A 20494-nucleotide genomic window follows, 5' to 3' on the forward strand; every position below is an offset into this window, starting at 1 on the left:
TTCTGGGCGCCCCATTTCAGGAAAGATGTGGACAAATTGGAGAAAGTCCTGAGAAGAGCAACAAAAATTATTAAAGGGCTAGAAAACATGACCTATGAGGGAAGATTGAAAACAGTGGGTTTGTTTAGTCTGGAGAAGAGAAGACTGAGAGGGGACATGAGAACAGTTTTCAAGTACATAAAAGGTTGTTACAAAGGGGAGGGAGAAAAATTGTACTTCTTACCCTCTGAAGAGAGAACAAGAAGCAATGGGCTTAAATTGGAGAAAGGGAGGTTTAGATTGGACATCAGGAAAAACTTGCTAACTGTCAGGGTGGTTAAGCACTGGAATAAATTGCCTAGGGAGGTTGTGGAATCTCCATCACTGGAGATTTTAAGAGCAGGTTAAACAAACACCTGTCAGGGATGGTCAGATAATACTTAGTCCTGCCATGAGTGCAGGGGACTTGACTAGATGACCTCTCGAGGTCCCTTCCAGTCCTACAATTCTATGATTCTATGCACTGGGGGCTGGCAGAGAGCTGTTCTGCCACTGGGCAGATATTATCTGGGGGTGCGTGCACGCTCTTTAAGGCCTCTTTACACTGCTTTCCTAGATTAACAGAACTTCAGACCCTATCCCCTTCTTTCAAAGTAGTTCTCAAACTCCCCAAACTCTCCTTCTCCCAGCAATACACACATCTCTCTTTCTCTCTCTCTCACACACACAAATACATACACGTGTCTCACACATGTGATGGAGGTGGTGACAGCACTAACTGATGGGCTAAATGTATAGAGAGAGTCTTTCACAGAGCTGTCATCGCTCAAATCTGTTTTTCTCTCTTGTTTTTCTAAGCCAATGCAGGAGCCATGTAAGCATCCCCGGGAGTGTTTGGAACCTCTCCGAGCCATCACTCACTGTCCAGGATAAGCACTCCCCTTTGATCTGTCCTGGCATTTCGTTTTCCCCACAGCCCGAGAGAGCGAGCCAGTTGCTGGCAGACACAAAGGAGAGAATCAAGCCTGCATTTCAATAACCAGAGTTGTCCCCAGGAGTTTTAGGGGCGTGATGACTCAAACAGCATTAAGTGATTTCCTTCCTCTGCTGTCCTTGTCCCCAAAATCAGGGAGTGTCTACAAAGAGACTCAGGAAAGCTGAACCAAATTAACTGCAGGTGTGAATTTAAAGCACGCTAATTAAACAGCATTAGCCCCCTGTGTGGATGCTCTCATTCAGAAGTAAAGTGGCCTTGGTTTGCTTTAGCTTAATTCCTTGTGGAAGTGGCCCCCATATGGACATGCTCTGAGAGGCAGTTGATGATGTTGGCTCTTTTATATTAGATGGAAGCTTATTTTCCTTCAAGGGAGAAGAGCATCTGAGACTCATGTTGACCCTGGAATTTAATTCCCTCTCTCTCCTTCTCGATAAAGCTAAGCTGCCCCCAGCCTCAGTCACTCCAGATGCAGAAGAGAGTCTCTGTCTCTCTCTCGCTCTCTCTCTCTCTCTCTTCCAATGTGTTTGGAACCAACTTTAACACCTACAAGAGTTTGCTGAATTACACCTGCCTCTGACGGAGCATCTGGATCCTCCAGGAGAAATAACTCGCAGCTGAAGAGCTGACATTTGAGAGAAAAAAACAATCTCTCTGTGCCTCCAATGTGATGCTTCTGTTCCGTTGAAGTGCTCTCCGTGGCTAAATTAATTCAAGCTAGTGTCCCGGCAGCAGCAGTGGCAAGGCTAAAGGGTCGGGCTTTGTCCCTGGAGTCCCCAGCCACACTGAGAAGTGCGTGAAAATGCCTTCTGGTTCCCCAGGAGTTGCAAAAAGGTACAGGAGAATTACAGGTGCATGGAAACTGTTTTGCACCAGAGGGAATGAATCATGGTGCAGGAGTTAGAGCTGAAAAAGACCTGCTAGCTGTAGCTTGAACATTACATGGGGCACAAAGTGCACTTGTCCCAGCTAACGGGTTCTTTGTCTACCTAAGTTTGCTAACAGATGAGGTTGGTGAATCGCAGATTAGGGACATAAAAACTTTATTTATCATCCAAATACAGAGCAGCATTAATGCCACCGAACAAGAGCCATACAATGGAAAAGCCCCTTGTGGATTCAGACTGATGAACCCCTGGACACCGAGAAAATACAGACAGAAGAAGATAGTCAGTGAAGTACAGCATAAATAGGAAGTCATGGTCCAGTTCACACCAATCTCCCACTGTGCCCACTAAAGGTCGGACACACAACTTCTTTATACAACTTTTCGCTCTGACACCCACAAAGGTCAGGGACTGTATCTGATGGTATTCCATGTGTGGTGTTCCAGGAAACCTTGTTTGGTATTCCAGCTCCCCATAGTTCTCCTTTCCAGGTTGGCGTAAGTCATGTGTGTCCACCCCCTTTCTAATACGTTCCACACATCCATGCGGTTAGCTCCATAGGTACCTCTGCTCAGAATTCCCCCCAAATCTACTATTTTAAGTTGCTTTTGCTTCTTCACAATCACCTTTGTCTGTCACAAGACACATATTGCAAAATGAGACTAGGTCACTGGCTAACGCTAACCCACTGTCAGAACCAGATGTCCCAGTTTTATAGGGACAGTCCCAATATTCGGGGCTTTGTCTTATATAGGCGCCTATTACCCCACCTTCCCAACTCCTGTCCCAATTTTTCATACTTGCTATCTGGTCACCCTACCTAGTGGCCAGAGCAGGAGTGGTCAGAGCCAGATCCAAGCCAGGGGTCAGAGCGAGAATCACAGTCCAAGGATCAGAACCAAAATCAGAAACCAGGGATCATTCAAGAATCGGGTCCAGTGCAGCAGCCAGCCAAGAAATGTCTCAATTTCTCAGATAGCTTCCTATGACTGTTTCTGGATCAAATTTTATGGTCCGGCCAATCGGTGGGGCCGGTCATCTTCCCCAGTCAGGATCCTCATGGGCGGTGCCTCTGGTAGGGGTCAGAGTTCTGCTAGCCCCTCAGTTCCAGTAGATCTCGCCAGCCAGCTTGTGAGAGCCACATGGGAGCGAATGGGCTGGAGTTTGAAGTCTGTGGGCCCTTACATCCCCACGCTAGTGATGCGCATTCATGACCACCGCATAGGCCTGGCTAGATATCACCTTCTTGCTAGGCCTGTCAGATTATACGGCATGTTCCTCTACTTGCATCTCCGCAATCTTCAGTTTTACTCTTATCTCTTGAACGCACGTTCTATAATGTATTCACCTAAACGCTTTCTATGTAATAAACCAGGTCAGGAGTCAGAGGCCAACAGAGTTCATCAGTCGATCTCTGTGCCCTTCTCTGTATTCTCTGGTGCTCTATCCAGCCTAGTTCTAAACATCTCAAGGAATGGGGTTTCCATCCCTTCCCTATGTCACGGCCAAAGAGATTCTCCATCCACATATGGGGTGATACAGAGCATCCTTTCTAGAAACGTGGCTGGTGTGTCTTGCTCGCATGCTCAGGGTCTAACCAACTGCCAGACTAGGGGATTGGAAAGGAATTTCCCCCAGGTCTGATTGGCAGGGACCTTGGGGCAGAAGCGGGATTGCCTTCCTCTGCAGCATGGGCATAGTTCCCCTGCTGGGATCATCCAGGTGTCTGAATTCCCTGGTCCCTTCTGGCTTCAAACTCTATGAAGCACGTACTGAACAGGCTCCTGGCAGCGCTTTGATGCCAAGTGCTCACAAGAACAGCGAGTGAGTTTGTTGTTTTGCCACAAAAACAAATCCCTTTGGTAAAGCACAACAATGGCAGGACCCTAGTGCAGCCCTAGTGCGTGTTTGTGAGGGAGGCATGGCTAGCTGCCGTGTGTCACACGCAGGGGCAGGCAAGCCGTCACCCTTCCAGGTCTATAATAAAAGGACCCCCACCCCCAACAAGCCTTCATTCATTGCTCAAGAAGCCAAAAGAAAATCTTTCTCTTTGGGTAGCTGGTGCAAGCTAGCCCCACGGGGATAAGGGGATCATCGAATGTGAGGGAAGTAGAGTCAGAGAGGTAGGATGGTTCAGTGGTGCCTGCTATGTAGGAGACCCGATCTGATGCCCTGCTCTGCCACAGCACTTCTGTGTGCCCTTTGGGGTCAGATTTTTAAAGGTAATTAGGTGCTTAAATGCCACCGATTTCAATGGGAGTTAGACACCTAAATACCTTTAAAAATCTGGGCCTTACCGATTCTCTGCCTCGCTTTCCCATCCATAAAATGGGGTTAATGGCATTGCCCTGCCTTACAAGGATGCCGGCAGGATAAATATATTAGAGACTGCGAAGTGCTCAGAGACGACAGTGATGAAGTATGTAAGCTAAATAGATAATGCACTGCTTCCCCTTTAATACAGCAGTCGTCCCCGGTGCCTAGTACAAACATTCGCTGAGCTTTAAAAACAGTAGCTAATTAATAATTCAGCCTCCCAGCCCCTGCCAGGAAGGTGTCATTTTCCTCATTTATTAAGTAACCACTTCCCACATTCTCTCCCAGGAACCTGCTTCCAGGCTGTGCCTCTCGGCAATTCAAAATGCGTCGGTTTCCCTTCCTCTCCCCCCAGCCCCAATGGGCCTTGGGATAATTTAGTCCAGCGCTTGGTTGCTATTTGCATGCATTTTGCAAACACAGCAAGGCTGAACCCGAGGTGCGCTGCAAACCCTGCTAAGTGGGCATTCTCTGGCTGTTTGTGATGAACACCACCGCACTCCAGCCTGCTTTCAGCAAGGGGGAGCCTGCAGGCACTGGGTGAGAAGATAACATCTTGTGCTGTTATGAGGCACCGTGACTACATACCTACAGGTGCCATGGCTATCAGGCGGGACTGACTGTGGGAATCTCCAGGTCCCGGGGCACAGACCTCTACCACTTGACGTAGGCTATGTCTACACTTAAACCGCTTTGGCAGCTGCAGACACACTCTACGGCAGTGGTCCCCAGACTACGAGGAAGGAGCACCACCCCGCCCCACTCTCCCCCTGCCCAGCTCCGCTCCCTGCTCCGCCCCCAGCTGTGTCCTCAATCTTTCTCTGTCCCAGCCCAACTCTGCCCCTAGCCCCAGCTCCTCCCCCTACCCCAGTTCAGCCCTCAGCTCTGCCTTTAGCTGTGGGGTGCAACAGGAAAAGTTTGGGCACCACTGCACTACAGGGCTGGGAGGGGTTCCCTTCCAGAGAAGCGATAGCGAGGTCAACGAAGGGATTCGTCCATTGACCTAGCGCTGTCTATTCCGGGGGTTAGGTCAGCTTCACTATGGTGCTCATGGGTGGGGATTTTTCACACTCTTGAGCAACATAGCTGGGTTGACCTAACTTTTTAGTGTAGACCTGGCTTTAGAAGAGCTTGTAGGTATTAGCTGCAGATGGAAAAGTGGCCAGGAACTACCATCAGAGGGATAGCTCAGTGGTTTGAGCATTGGCCTGCTAACCCAGGGTTGTGAGTTCAATCCTTGAGGGGGCCATTTAGGGATATGGGGCAAAAATTGGGGATTGGTCCTGCTTTGAGCAGGGGGTTGGACTAGATGATCTCCTGAGGTCCCTTCCAACCCTGATAGTCTATGCTTGTGAGGCCACACCTGGAGTATTGCATCCAGTTTTGGTCCCCCCACTACAGAAGGGATGTGAAGAAATTGGAAAGAGTCCAACGAACGGCAACAGAAATGATTAGGGGGCTGTGGCACGACTTATGAGGAGAGGCTGAGGGAACTGGAGTTATTTAGTCTGCAGAAGAGAAGGGTGAGGGGGAGGTTTGATAGCAGCCTTCAACTACCTGAAGGGGGGTTCCAAAGAGGATGGACCTCGGCTGTTCTCAGTGGTGGCAGATGACAGAACGAGGAGTAATGATCTCAAGTTGCAGTGGGGGAGGTCTAGGTTGGATATTAGGAAACACTATTTCACTAGGAGGGTGGTGAAGCACTGGAATCGGTTCCCTAGGGAGGTGGTAGAATCTCCATCCTTAGAGGTTTTTAAGGCCAGGCTTGAGAAAGCCCTGGCTGGGATGATTTAGTTGGGGTTGGTCCTGCTTTGAGCAGCGGGTTGGACTAGATGACCTCCTGAGGTCTCTTCCAACCCTAATCTTCTATGATTCTATGATTCTTGTCATCCACTGGACAGGCACAGTCCCATGTCACCAAATTCACCCCTGCTATAATGCCACTTAGTACAATGGAGTCATCCCAGGGATGATTATGGTCCCGGTGTCCTTGCAATCAAAGGCTCATTGCACCTGGCCAAATTGTTTCTCTTCTATAGGTAATAAAAATCTCTTATATTTGGCACTTTTCATCCCCAAAGATCTCACAACTCTTTGTCATGTGAGTAATCACTTCACCACCTATTGGAATGCAGCCACCTCTGGGGTGGAATGGGACCCATTCTGGCCAGACAAGCTACAGAACTATTTAGGGTAGGAAGTGATGAGCAGTGTAGCCAGGGGAAATTGCAGGAAGGATTTCAGGAGACAGAAGGGAATCACCTGAGTTGAAATTGGGCTTGGAGACTCGATTTTCTTCCAAAAAAGTGACAGAGAAGGGAGGCTTAATGGGAGGTGAAAAGTGGCTGACATTAGGAACACACACACACATACTAAACCATTAAAGAAAAAAAGAAGCATTCCTCCACTGGTGCCTCACTAATCAATACATTATCTGACTTCACTTGAAATGATAAAACTTTTCTGCAGTTTAGTTCTAATTAAAAGGAATTAATCACAGAAATGACATGTTTATTCTAATTACAAAATTACTTCATGTGGCATTAGTTAAAAAAAACAAAACCCAATATTAAGGTTTTTAACCAAAACCTCTAAGTGTGAGAAAATAATTATTTGAAGTCAGAGTTCTTAAAATTAAGTCATTCTTTATTAGGAGGGGTTTTTTGTCCCTCCCCCATATAACTTCTTTTTGTATTCTTTCTTTTTGTTAGGGTTAGATAATAAAGAAATTGTGTCATACTGAGTAATAAAATCTTGACATTCTAATGAGTAATGCTTTGTAATTAGAACAAGGAAAAGTAAAGCATAATTTTATGTGAGTATGTGTGGTGTGTGGCATTGGGGGTGGAGTGTTGACATTCAAAGAGTTTTATTCTAATAATGATGATGAATTTCCAAAGATTCCACTTGAACTAGCATCCAGAAGTTCTGTGGCTGATCTGTGCTCTCAGATCCACGTGTTGCAGATAGTAGACTGAAGTGCTGAATAAATCTCTCTCGCTCAGAGACAGAGACACACACCTAGGGATCTGGTACTAGCAGAGGTGAAAGTAAGCTGGTCCGGTCCGGTATGAGCCAGTATGCTGTGCCAGACCGGACCAGCTTCCCCAGGCAGGCGCTTTAAAGGGCCCCGGGCCCCCCGCAGCAGCCAAAGCCCTAGGCCTTTTAAAGCACGGCCGGAGCCCTGCTGCCATTACCCCGGGGCTCTGGCAGCGGGACTCTGGCCACGCTTTAAAGGGCCTGGGGCTCCGGCTGCTGTGGGGAGCCCCGGGCCTTTTAAAGCGCCCCCCGAGCCCCACTGCTGGAGCCCCAGGGTAGCTCCGGAGGTGATTTAAAGGGCCTGGAGTTCCTCTGCGGTAGCAGCGGCCAGAGCCTGGGGCCCTTTAAATCGCCCCTGGCTCCCTGCTGCCTCGGCAGCTGGGAGCTCCGCAGGTGATTTTAAGGCCCCAGGGCTCCCAGCCACAGCCGGAGCCCTGGGGACTTTAAATCTTGATTTAAAGCCCCTGCCTCTTCCGGTTGAGGCCACACCCCCTTGCTCAGGACTCAGGAGTACTGGTAAATTCTGTAAGTTATTTTCACCCCTGGGTACTAGAACCTAGATTTTCATCACCAACGGGACAGGCCCCCACCGCTTGAGCTGTAGGAAGACCTCTTTTAGTATCACATGTCCTTTAGCCTCTGTGATAAATGAAGGATGGGGGAGGAGCTCCCTTTTATGGACAGCCAGGCAGTTAGCTATAAAATCCCTCTTAGTAGCTGTTCTCTACTTGTTTTACCTGTAAAGGGTTAAAAAGTCTGACTGCTATGCATTGGTAAAAGAAGTGAGTGGGCGCCTGGCCAAAAGAACCAATGGGAAGGCTAGAACTTTTTAAAATTGAGAAAAGACTCCCCTTTTGTCTGTCTGTTGTTGTTCTCCCCGGGAGAGGCGGATAGGGCAGAGCTCTGCTGTAAGAAGCTTGGGGCCAGGTATGAAAAATCCTCAGCATCATACCTAGAAACTACTCATCTGAAACCCCAGATATGTAAGTAGATCAGGAAATGTCTAGGAAGACGCGATTAGGTTTATCTCTTTTTATTTCTTTATGGCTTGCGGACTCCTCAGTGCTAACCCCAGGTGCTTTTGTTTTGCTTGTAAACTTTAAGCTGGACCTCAAGAAAGCTATTCTTGGTGCTTAATCCTTGTAGTTGCTCTTTTAAAATCTAGCAATAGCCTGAGTTCCCAGATGTATTCTCTTTCTTTTTAAAAAAAATAAAATTTACCTTTTTTAAGAACAGAATTGGATGTTTGTGTCTTAAAAGGTTTGTGCACATGTTGTTTATTTAGCTGGTGGCAACAGCTGCTTTCCTTTCTTCTTTCTTTCTCAGCTCTTCCCCGGAGGGGTTGGGGGTTGAAAGGGCTGGAGGGTATCCCACAGGAAGGAATTCCCAAGTGCACCTCAAAGGGGTTCTGCACTTGGGTGATGGCAGCATCTACCAAGCCAAGGTCAGAGAAAAGCTGTAGCCTTGGGAGTTTAATACAAGCCTGAAGTGGCAAGTATTAATTTTTGGAGTCCTTGCAGGCCCCCACCTTCTGCACTTGAAATGCCAGAGTAGGGAATCAGCCTTGACAGCCTCTCTGTGGAACAGCCACTAAAGGGCATTGCCAAGCTGCCCTTCAGTGGCTCGAGAGCATGAGTATCAACCTCAGGGTAAACTTAAGAACCAGGGCACAAACCCCAAATTGGTTGTGAGTTCTATACCTAGTTTCCAACAACCAATTATCAGATGTAAACTCCTTAAGCTCTATAACAGCCTTAACATGGAGTTACAGACAGTCCCCTCAGATACTACGATCCATCTCACACCCCAGGTAAGCTTGCCTTTGTGATAGATGGTCCCTTACAACAAAATTCAGGTTACTCCCAGTCCCAAAGGACCAGTTGCTTACTCCAGGTCAATTGCACCTTAGATCTCACACCAAACACAATGCTTGTAGCCAATTCTGTAATAAATCTTTATATAGTATGTTAACTAGGAAAAGGAAGTAAGTGAGTTATTTACAAGGGTAAAGCAGGTAAACATATATACACAAATGAACAACAGTCTTAATTTCAAAAAGTAATAGAAGGTTCAATAATAAGCAAGCTTTATATGTCCCATAGGGCTAACCCAGGCTAAACACTGGAGATCTCTTCCTTATGCCTAGAAAACATTGCCCTCAAGAGTCCAAGCAGCACAGAGACACAGTATCTTGTTAGGGAGGTTTATCCCATTCCCATTTTCTGAGCACCTGATGGGAGGAATTCACTTGCACACCTCCTCTTCATGCGGGTGGCGGTGTGGGGAAAGCAATCAACAAAGTCTTTTGTCCTCTGATGTTCCACAATAGTTAGTCTGGTGTTGATGGGCCTTCTTGGTTGGCCAAGAGATAAGACCTCCTGTTGGAGACTAGTATTTCACACTCATTAATGCTTCTCTGCTATCTGGTGCTGTGCAGTTACAGAGAAAATACTTGCATATTACCTTATAACACAGGCTACAGACAGTCTAAGAGAGATTAATGCAGACAGCAATTTACAGTCATTCAATAAAATCTAAACGTATTTTTATAACTCAAATCCCAATTTTAACAACACTAATACACAGGTGAGCCAGATGGGTTCCAGCTCTGTACTTGTCAGTGTTTAGTGAAGACCTCGAGCGAATGAACGAGTGTCCCAAAGAATGCCTTGTCCCACTGGGATGAGAGGGAGACGCAGTAACGCAAACCTCTTCCTGGCTTCACGCTATGCAGTCCGAGATGTTGAGTCTCTCTCAATGACTTCCCTCACCTCAGGTAGCTAACTGCAGATGCTGCCCTGTATCTTCGCCGCCTGTATTGACCATCATTTCCAGGGTTCTCGTTAAACTTGTCCACCTCACATAATGCCCAAGGCGATATTTTGAATGAGCCTTCATCGCTGATGGCATAGCTCCAACGAGCAATCCCCTATTTGAGATGTTACACCCCCTCCACCATGCCCACTGCTGACTCCAGCCCGTGAGGGCAGCCCCCTCTGGTTTCCCTGCACAGGCTCTGTCTGGCAGGGCAAGTGGATGGGGCTGTGTGGCCTGGAGCTGCACTGAAGGGGCTCTGTCTGGCAGGGGGGTCAGTACTCCCCAGGTGTAGCCTCCCCGCTCGCAGAGTCTCTGCCAACCTTCCCAGCAGGGTGCACAGCAGTGCAGCAGGCGAAGACCAGCAACTGCAGCCTCCAACGCAGCTCCTGGTGCCCGCGCAGATTCTCAAGAGGAGTTGCAGTGGTTGCAGGCCGAGCACATGAGGCCCTAGGTTCTCTGCAGCATGGGGGTGGTGGGAAAGGGACTTGTCCCCAGAGGTTCAAGTCAAGACTGGGGACACCTGAGGTCTCTCCAGTATTTTTTAAGTAACAGGTTGGCAACCCTGTACTTTGAACCGCTTCAGAAGATCGCATGGCAGATGCTGCCATCTCTTACGCCTCCGGAAGATGAGAGACAAAGCACAACGTGACGCTGGACGCCAGTCACAAACTATGGCCCGCATTGTACAGCAGCGCCTGCTTTGATTGTTTGCCGGGGGCATCTCAGACTGACACCGAGACACTCGCAAAGCTATTCGCTGGCTCACTAACGTGGCTGTGGTTACTTGAACACTGCTAGTCCCTTGGCTTGCCATATGAAAGAAGAGGCAGATCACCTAATGCTACGTTGCCTCTTTTGTTTCTGATCCTGGCAGGAGTCCACAAGTGCTGAGCTGGAAAAAAACGTTATCTTAAGTTTGATATGCCAGTAATAGCTCAGGTTGAGTGCCAAAGGGGCGGGGTAATTCCATGTACCCAAAGCTCTGTTTGCCTCCAGTCCCTACCTCAGCATACCTGTAATCACCAGCAGCCCCATCACAGAGAACGGTCCAGTGTTGTGGGTAGTACACAAGGACTTACGAGAGCTAGATTCAAGTCCCTGCTCTCTCACAGATGGTGGGCAAATCAATTAGCTCTTCTGTACTTCAGGTCTCCAGCTGCAAGAAGAGATGAAAAACCCTGACCTACCTCACAGGCAAGGTGAGTGCATTCATAGATTCCAAGTCCAGAAGCAGGGCCGGCTCCAGGCACTGGCTTTCCAAGCAGGTGCTTGGGGCGGCCTTCAGAATGGGATGGCAATCCGTGTCCTGCGGCGGCAATTCGGCGGCAGCTCCGCAGCTCTTCCGGGGGGTGGGGGGGGTGGGGGCGGCAATTCGGCGGCGACTGCGCGGGGCGGCAAAAATTGGTAGAGCCGCCCCTGGCCAGAAGGGACCACTGTGATTATCTAAAGATTATGAAGTGTCTGCTGATGAAAAGCAGCTGTGTGATAACGATGGAATGTTCCTGGAATGCAGAGCGAAAGAATGAAAGCCTCCTGCCTTCATTGGCCTTATGGAACAGACTACCTGAGGATTCCTGCAACATTCAGTGATGTGGCAGGTCTGCTGTGAGCATGTGTAGCGGGAATGTTTTGTTCCTCTTCCCAGAAGTAATTAGAACAGTTGGCGACAAGACAGACATGCTCCCCCTGTAATTCTGGGTGCCGTATGTATTCCATTGGGACATGCTAAGTTTGCTAATGGCAATAATTCACAGCACTAGAGGGCTATCTTATCTGTATGTTTCATCGGCATGACAGGCTGATGCTTCCTGTCTGTATGTACTGGGAATAGGGATGGTATGAGAGGCGAGTTAGACCATAAGAATGGCCATACTGGGTCAGACCAAACATCCATCTGGACATGCCCAAAATGGTGGATACACTGTACCTGAATGTACCCTGATTGTCTGATCTGGGGATGGGCGACAGGCGATGGATCACTTGATGATCACCTGTTCTGTTCATTCCCTCTGGGGACCTGGCATTGGCCACTGTCAGAAGACAGGATATTGGGCTAGATGGACCTTTGGTCTGACCCAGTATGGCCGTTCTTATGTTCTTATCTGTTTAGACAAAGTCCAGCTGCTAATTGGCATACACTCATCGCCTCTTTCTCCTTCCTTCTGTGTCGGTGTGTGCAGGCATGTGTACTTTTCTTGTAAACTCATCGGCGCTCTGAATTCCATAATCTGTTTGCCCTTTCTGCAGCAGTCCCTCTGCCTGGTAAATAACCCGGGGATGAGAGCAATGAAAGTAGTGAGGCAGAACAAAGTTATTATAAACCTGTTGAGAAGTATAAAGGCACTAAACTTGAGATGGCAAATAAATGCAGGAAGGAAAATAGGAAAGCCCCCAGGGGGGTGTTTCATTTCATGGTGGACATTAGGTTGAGTACATTATAAATAAACTGTAGGCTCGGCATTACCAGCAATAATTACAAATACAAAGCAAAAACAATTATGAGCAGCAGCGTTCAGAAGAGCTGGTCTTCCCCGCCCATCTACAACCCTAAGAAGCACAGAGGAGCGCTTGCGTGCATTCACAGGTACTTCAGTGGACTTATTTAACTGATTTGTTTATTTATTTCCCCCCTCCCGCAGTGTTCTCAGCTTAGACTGTGTCAAGATGTGCCAGGTCGGAGGGAGGTGGCACAAACCTGACTCAGTAGGAAGGGGCCGGAGGCACTTAGAACTCAGTGATGGCTCACAGCAGTTTGTGGGGAAGGTCCCCCGTTGCTTCAGTCTCCCATGGTTTGCTTTGGAATTTGAACAACCTTTCCACTCTGTAAGGGAAGCGTGACCAAAGTAGGCAGGATTCGGTGGGCTTCAGAGGGAACCAGGCCCAGACTAGGCTTGCATTCAAATTCAGTCCCAGGGTTCGTATCAAAATGCACCTCCAGGGTAATGCCAGAAGTCAGCCCCCAGGGTCACGCTGTAACGAGAGCTTTATAACTCCGGGCTCAGCCTCAATGGAAAGCCAGACGCAGGCTTGCTGCAAATTCAGGTGAAAACTCATTTGAAAGGCTGGCTCTTCGGCAGGCTATCTGGGCTTGGTCAAAGGCTGGAACTCAGGCAGAGCTGGTGGAAAAATACAGATGATTTTTGGTGAGAAAGGCTGAACACTTGTTTTCTTTTGTTTTCCTCAGAATGTCGCCCCAAACCTTTTCTTTGTTTGTTTTTGATGAAAAACCTCAACTTGAAAGAAAATGTCAGTTTTCAAAAATCACAAATTTGTGGTAGAAGTCTCAAGTCTTTGAAAACTGAAACCCACAAACCTTTAACCCAAACACGTTTGGTTTTCAGCTGACAAAAACCTGCAAAAATGTCATAAAAATAATTCTTTTTTCTATGAAACGTGTTTTCACCATGGAACCTTTTTGGGGTGAAAATTGAAAATTTCATTTTCAGTGGAAAGATTTTGACTGGCTCTAGCCTCAGGCGTCTTGAATGGCCGCATCCCAGGCTCACCCAGCTGGCCCTGGGATCACTCCAAACCTAGATTCCCTGGCTTGCTTGGAAACTCAGACCAAAGCTTGCTCTGAACTCTGCCCTACACAGATTCATGGGCTAATCACCCCTGAGATTTGGATTTTTAATGGCACCTGTAACCATCATTGCTTTCCCTGAGTTTGTGTTTCATGATGAATGAGTGGCACAGAGCCGAAGAGATTCGCAATGTGTGTTTGTTTCTCAGAGTTGGCCATGCCCAGCTTGACAAAGCCCTGGCTGGAATGATTTAGTTGGGGATCGGTCCTGCTTTGAGCAGGGGGTTGGACTAGATGACCTCCTGAGGTCCCTTCCAACCTTGATATTCTATGATTCTATGATTCTATGCCGATTCTGAAGGCACCAAAGGTAGCAGGTTAGAGTCCATGCTGCAACATGTCCGTTCCTCCTATCCATCTTTAAAATGAAGGATTGACAGCACTGACTGTGGCTGGACCCAGGTTTGTTATGCACCAGGACAGTCTTCGTGCACCAGGTCTGCTGACACACCTCATTCCTAACCTGCAGCACCCCCTGCTGTTGTACTCCAGGAATGCCTCTCAGCCGTACAGCTGTTGAGAGAGCCCCATGGATTTTTTGCAAATGTGAAATAACACAAAACCAAATGAACAAGATTGTATAAAATGACATAAAACGAAAAACTCACCCTACAGCAGCGGGTCCTGCAGCTCCTGTCCCAGGGGCCGGGCCTGGCCCCCTATTACAGGCTTTGCAACCTGGAACACAGGGTCTCTGTGCCACCTGGCCAAATCTGAGTGCGTAGTGCTGTGACCCCATCCACCAAGTCACGATGCCCAGAGCAGGTAGCTTGGCCCAGCCCTGTAGGACAGGAGCTGCCTCTGTGGGATGAGTGTGGGGTGAGCTCGCTCTCCAACCCCTCCCAGGGCGGGATCAAACCCCTCCACCAGGGCCTCTCACCTACCACGGGGGCAGGCCCCAACCCTCCGCCAAGACGGCCTCTCACCCTCCTTGGGGCAGGATAAAATGAAATAGTATGAAATTCTTGAAAACTAAAATGAAAATTTTCAAAAAAAATAATTCACGGGGCTCTAACTAGTGATAACGACAACTTGTGCCTACTGGTGAGAAGGTTTCATGTGATGTGATCAAACCACCACAAAGGAACAAAGCTATGATCATCACACTCATCTCGCTTGTGACTTATTCTAGGCCTTCCATCCATGTTTCCAGTGACTGTAGGTGAACCTACTGTGCAACCAAAAATAAAATAAAACCTCTCAGTCCCTCTCATGCCTTCCTGAATCTATTCCCCAAGCTTCTTAAGCTGTTGTATAAGGAGTCACCAGATCTGCAAATTGGTGAGATGTCCTCCCTTACATACATAAGAACATAAACATGGCCATACTGGGTCAGACCAAAGGTCCATCTAGCCCAGTATCCTGTCTTCTGACAGCGGCCAATGCCAGGTGCTTCAGAGGGAATGAACTCTAAGCTTTGTCCCTTCCATGGAATCTGTAGCCATAGTAGTTTGTATGTAAAACCTGATAGGATGACAGCCCAAAGTAATAGAATTAGGACTGGTCAATACTTGGATCGGAGACCTCCAAGAAAAACATAGATTGTACGGGAATTCAATGGATGGCACTCTACTCTAAAGCAATTCTCCATCACACCGTTTTGGGGTGCTGTCTTATTTATGAGATTTAATACCAAAAGTACTTAACCCTTGTGGTCATTACAGGTCTTGTGGCATTTTTCTTTGAACAGACATCTTAACCCTTGCTCCAGGCTGACTTCAAACCTAGATACGTCCTTTTTGCTGACGGCAATTTCAGCTAGACAAAGGATAGTATTCCTCTTCACGTACTGTCCTATGCTGGGTAGCATTGGGATGTTAAATAGGCCACTCCCAGAGGCTGCATTTCAGTCATGAGTGACGTGATTCCTGGATATTCGCTTGACACACTGTTTGGAGGATGAAAGATGCTACATGACTGTATGTAAGGTGTTAATATTGGCATTATCCTTGACCTGGAACACTCCTTTCCCCACAACTCTAAGATCTGTAACTCAGCTGGTCGCCACTTCTGCCACAGCTCATCTCACTATGTATATATGTGATGCTCTCATCACCAGAGCTTCCAACTGCCCGGTGCCGCTGTATGCCAATACTCTGATACCATCTCTCCTAAATCCCAGGCTATTGCATCTCCCTCTCTGTCGTTCCCCAGGTCCCACCTCTGGAGACAGAGCATGACATCATCGTCCCTACCCTTGAATAATTCCACTGGCCCCCTGTCTGGCTCCAAGCAGCCTGCTGTGTTTTATAAGCCCTTCTGCCTGCCAGTTCTTTCCATCTACTCCCATGTCCATTCCTTCTGGGAATGACACTGGCCAACTGAACTTAAGAAAGAGCACCAGGGCCCTCAAGATGGGGAGACTGGGTGAGTCAGAAGCCTGAAGAGGAGTTGGGTACAGGAAGGGCAGGTGAGAGCTGCCTGAGACCCAGGAGAGAGAGCTGAGTTGAGAGGAGACCTGGAACTGCTGGTGAGAACTGAGCAAAGCTGGGGACTCCTGATGAGCGCTAGGCTGGACGTAGTTTAGCCTGGCCAATCTAGAAAAAGGGGAAGATCCAGAATGGGAGGGTTGTTGCAGGCAGCTGGCTCCTCCTGAGCAGGGGTAGGACTGTCAGGCCGGCAGGCATGTAGGAGTGGAACACCACAAGGAGGTTAGCCCTGGGGGCAAAGACTTGAGCGAAGGGTGGAGGGAAGACTGGCCACTTGCAGGCAGGGATGCTGGAGAGCTGGGCCTAGATCCGGCACAAAGGAGCTGGGAACAGAGTGCTGCTGTTGACTCTCAGATGGGTGACTTGGTGGTGGTGTCCCAGGAGCAGGGAATAGGAAAAGCCCACTGTATGTTTATGTTTATTGTGGAAATGGTGAGACTGTTTTACTGAAAGGGTTTTGGGGGGATTACTGCACTGGCATATGAGAATAAAGTGTGCCCAGAGGCAGGCTTTGTATGAGACACTCAGATTCTAAGTTTCTTCAATGGTTGGAAGGAAGGGGAAACTGAGGCATGCACACCAGTTGTGCCTTGCCTTGCCACCGGGGGGGTTGTGCTCAAGGAGGGGCCTCCCTGCTACATCATCCAGCATGTTCCTTCACCCCTTCTACCATTGCTTATGCAAAAGTCTCCTCCTCTGATGTTCCTGCCATCTGGAACAGCCACTCCGTCTCATAGAGCTGCTTGGAAAATTGTTATCAAAATGTATTTTCGAGGGGAAAATGCCTTTTTCATTGAAATCAAACCATTTCGAAAAATGTGGCGACTTAGACTAAAATTCCCATGGCAAAACTGGTTTAGGAACCTTTCAGAATTTTGTATGGGAAGTTTGAAAATTCATGTTGTTTTTTTCATTTTTCTACTCATTTTATTACTGTTTGGCCAATTAGTCATAATAGTGCGCTGCTGCTAATGATGTGTCATAATATAAATAGGGTAATAATTGAACTATTCTAGCTTGATTTCACTGTTAAAATCATTAAGGGCAGCTGATACTTAGTTCTGACTGAAACCTCTGACTTTATTTTCTAGATCAAAGGGTCTCCTGTTTATGTTGAATTGAAACAGTCTGACACACGTCTCTTCTCCCTAGTCCAACTTCCCTCTATTGCTATGCAGCTCTGAAAAGTTTTAGGCTGCATATGTAGGAAAGTTACTCTGCAAAACAAAGGTGTTTTGTATCATTATTGGCCGAGACTGGTCAGACAGCCTAAATTATAACCCAGCAATACTGCAAAACTAAGTCAGTCGTGCCTTGCACCATTTTAAAGAAAAGTGTGCCTGTCTTCTCATCGTTTCCCGGTACAGGCTCAGTATGAATTTGATTTTCAGGTCTTCATCACAGAACATAAGCCAGCAGACTGAGTTGAGGCTGTAAAGCCCCAAACAACAAACAACTGGGCCAGCGATCTAAACAATAAACCACATCCTCCAGACAGCAGGGTTTATTTCTTGTGGTCTGTAGTTGCCTTATGAAACTGACTTAAGTTGTCTGTTTCGCTTATGTGAATATTAACATGCAAATGAAACAGCTCGCACCTTTTCAAATGAGATTCTCAGGTTAGCTCATTAGTCTGTGAACTGAGAATATACTTTCCCCCCCCCCCCCCGTATTGTGTGTGTATGGTACATGCTCAATCTGGGTGGAAAACTCACAGACGCATCTATACACACAACTGCCTTTAAAACTCAGATTCCATCTCTCGAACTACCTCTGAGACCACTCCATAAATCTATGTGGAATTTTATCTCTGAGGACCACAACTTTCTAAATTATGCACATACTGAGAAGCTGACTGAAAAACTGGGGCAATGCAGTGTTATTTTAAAAAGTCTTCTCCGTATATTACTGACTTGCAATCATATTTTCTGAAGCTTTCATATCATGCTTGTTGACCAGACGATTTATTAGGGGCTGTGTGGTGAATGCGGAAATGAACTGCTAACAGCCCGGAATATTGATCAGTTTGGTTTCCAAATCATTTTGAGATGTGGCAAACTTTCTCCGCTCATGGGGCTGAGCCACACAAATGCCACATTTCCTCCTCTTCTCACAGGCAACTCTCCCACTCACTCGGACACATTTTGCAACACCCTGGATCAGACCTATGCCTTGGAAGCTCTTCAGGGCAGGGGTCTTCTGAGGTGCCTCATAGATTCATAGACTTTACGATCAGATGGGACCATCATGATCATTTAGTCCGGCCTCCTGCACAATGCAGGCCACAGAACCTCACCCACCCCCAGGGTCGGATTAAGGCAGGATCTTTAGGGGCTTCAGCCCAGGATCCCAGCTCAAGTGGGGGTCCGGCAAAAATAAATCACAGGCAGTGATCTCTGGGCCACTACGAGGGGCTCTCAGGCCGGCTGCCTGCCTGCCATAGCTCCACGCCGCTCCCGGAAGTGGCTGGCTGCTGGCACGTCTCTGTGGCCCCTGGCGAGGGCCGGGAGGTGGCTCCGTGCGCTGCCCCTGAGCCCAGCACCGTCCCCGCGTCATTGGATAGCGCCCAGCGGTGTGCCAGGAGCTTCGCAGAAGACACAGCTGGCTTAGAAGGTAAGGCCCTGCTCCTGAGTCTTCAAAGAGGCCCACGGGGCTGTGTTAGCAGATCCTGATGCTGGATCAGCACCAAGGTTTGGCTGGCTCATGACGAGTGGGGGCAGCAAGCAGCAGGCACGGGGATAGCTAAGAGCAGCATGGCCCAGGAGGTTCCTCAGGTTAGGTACATGCCCAGTTTGGGGATTGTGTTAATTGTATTAATATATATATATATATATATAAAGCAATATATTAACATACCTATTGATAGCACTTACCTACCCCTTGCTGTCAATAGGTATGACCTGTCACCCTCCTCTGGGATGGGGGGATTAAGGACGCAGCATGGGGGGGTAAGTGGCTTGCCCAAGTAGAGAGAGGCAACCCAATGGGCCAGCTGAAAGGAGAGAGCAGGCCGTGAGGGAGCGAGGAGGAGGGGAGAAGGCAGAGCACAGACTCCAGAGTGAGTGGCAGAGGCCGCAGCTGGCTAGGCTGTTACCATTTCATTGCAAGGATTATTATCTATAAATCCTAAAAGCTCCCCGCTGGGTAATGAACTCTTGTTTTGAATGGCTTTACAGTCATACGTGCTGCTGGGCTGGATCTGGGCTCAGCAGACCGGAGCAGGTCAGGGAATCGAAGCCATAAAGGTGCAGATGGGTATATCAGGTATTTATACACCCATTGGCCACTTAACAGCTAGGCCATCAAACCTGTAACAACGAGGAGAGGCCGCAGACATCAGGGCCCCGTCAGCATTTCAGAGCTCAGAGGTGGTTTGAAACCCCCTCTTGGAAAGCCACAGGGACAGATCCTCAGCTGGTGTAAACTGAAGTGGCTCCATTGACTATGCTGATTTATGTGAGCCGAGGATCAGGCTCATAGGGTATTTCTACCCCAGATCTGGATGCTGCCATTGCCAGCTCAAGCAGACAGACCTGCGCTAGTGAAATGGAAGCGTAGCTACAGCGGCCCGAGTGGCAGGCTGGGCTAGCTGCCCTGAATGCGTCCGGTCTCAGGTGGGATCGTACTGGGGGCGGCGAACCCCTCCCACTGCCCGCACTGCCATGGCGACACGGCTATTCCTAGCATGCCGGCTTGACCAAAGCTAGTACATGTCCATCTGCTGGAAATGACGCCTCCAGCTTCAGCCTAGACACACCCATCGCCCACCCAGGTCGGCGTGTGTCCACCCGCTAGCATTCAGAAATCAATGGGCACAAAGGCCCTGACCCACAAGAGTATTTATGCCCAAAGGTGTTTCGTTGATTTCAATGCAAGTTAGGAGCCTAAATACCTTTGTGGCTCTGGACCAAAGAGTGTGGCTGTACCTAGGGCCCCAAAGATCTCTGCCCTGCCTTATTTTGCATTAGCGAGAGTGTGGAGCGCCGGCCCCCCAGATCAATGCACAAAGGGAGGCAGGGAGACGAGTTTCATCCTATTTCATTTGAACAAACCACCCCTCCCCGAGAGGAGAAATGTAACAGAGCCAAAGTAAGTTTATAGGAGATGCAATCAGAGAGGAATAAGGGTTAATACGAGGGTGCGTTCATACCTGCTCACGTCTACACCAGCCCCATTTCTGCTCCCCAGCCTTGCCCTGCAGCATTGTGGAAACTCCCTTGCTTCCCATTATCCCCTCCGTGCTCCTGCTCCCGGACAACCTTGCTCTGCAATGTTATTGGAGCTCCCCACGTTTCCCTTCCTACTGTGGCCACACGTGTGTGTGACGTGAGGAAGGACGGGAGAACCCAGCCGGAGTGGAGGTATCTTGCCTCTTTGGTGTGATCCTACTCCTGTGAGTTGGTGGCAAAGCTCCCATTGACTTCACTGGGAGTAAGAGCGAACCGTTTAT

General features: G+C 48.4%; 1 protein-coding gene across 1 annotated transcript in view; it reads right to left on the reverse strand.

The window, feature by feature from the left end:
- Positions 1 to 11515: 11515 nt before the first annotated feature.
- The window catches only part of LOC311516358 (uncharacterized protein), a 116522-nt gene continuing 107543 nt past the window's right edge, over positions 11516 to 20494 (reverse strand). Inside the window, exon 6 of the mRNA XM_084620340.1 lies at positions 11516 to 13148. The gene's annotated coding sequence lies outside the window, so the exon portion shown is untranslated. The remainder of the gene's footprint in view (positions 13149 to 20494) is intronic.

This window comes from Lepidochelys olivacea, assembly GCF_965140295.1.
Source record: "Lepidochelys olivacea isolate rLepOli2 genome assembly, chromosome: 2".
NCBI lineage: Eukaryota > Metazoa > Chordata > Testudines > Cheloniidae > Lepidochelys > Lepidochelys olivacea.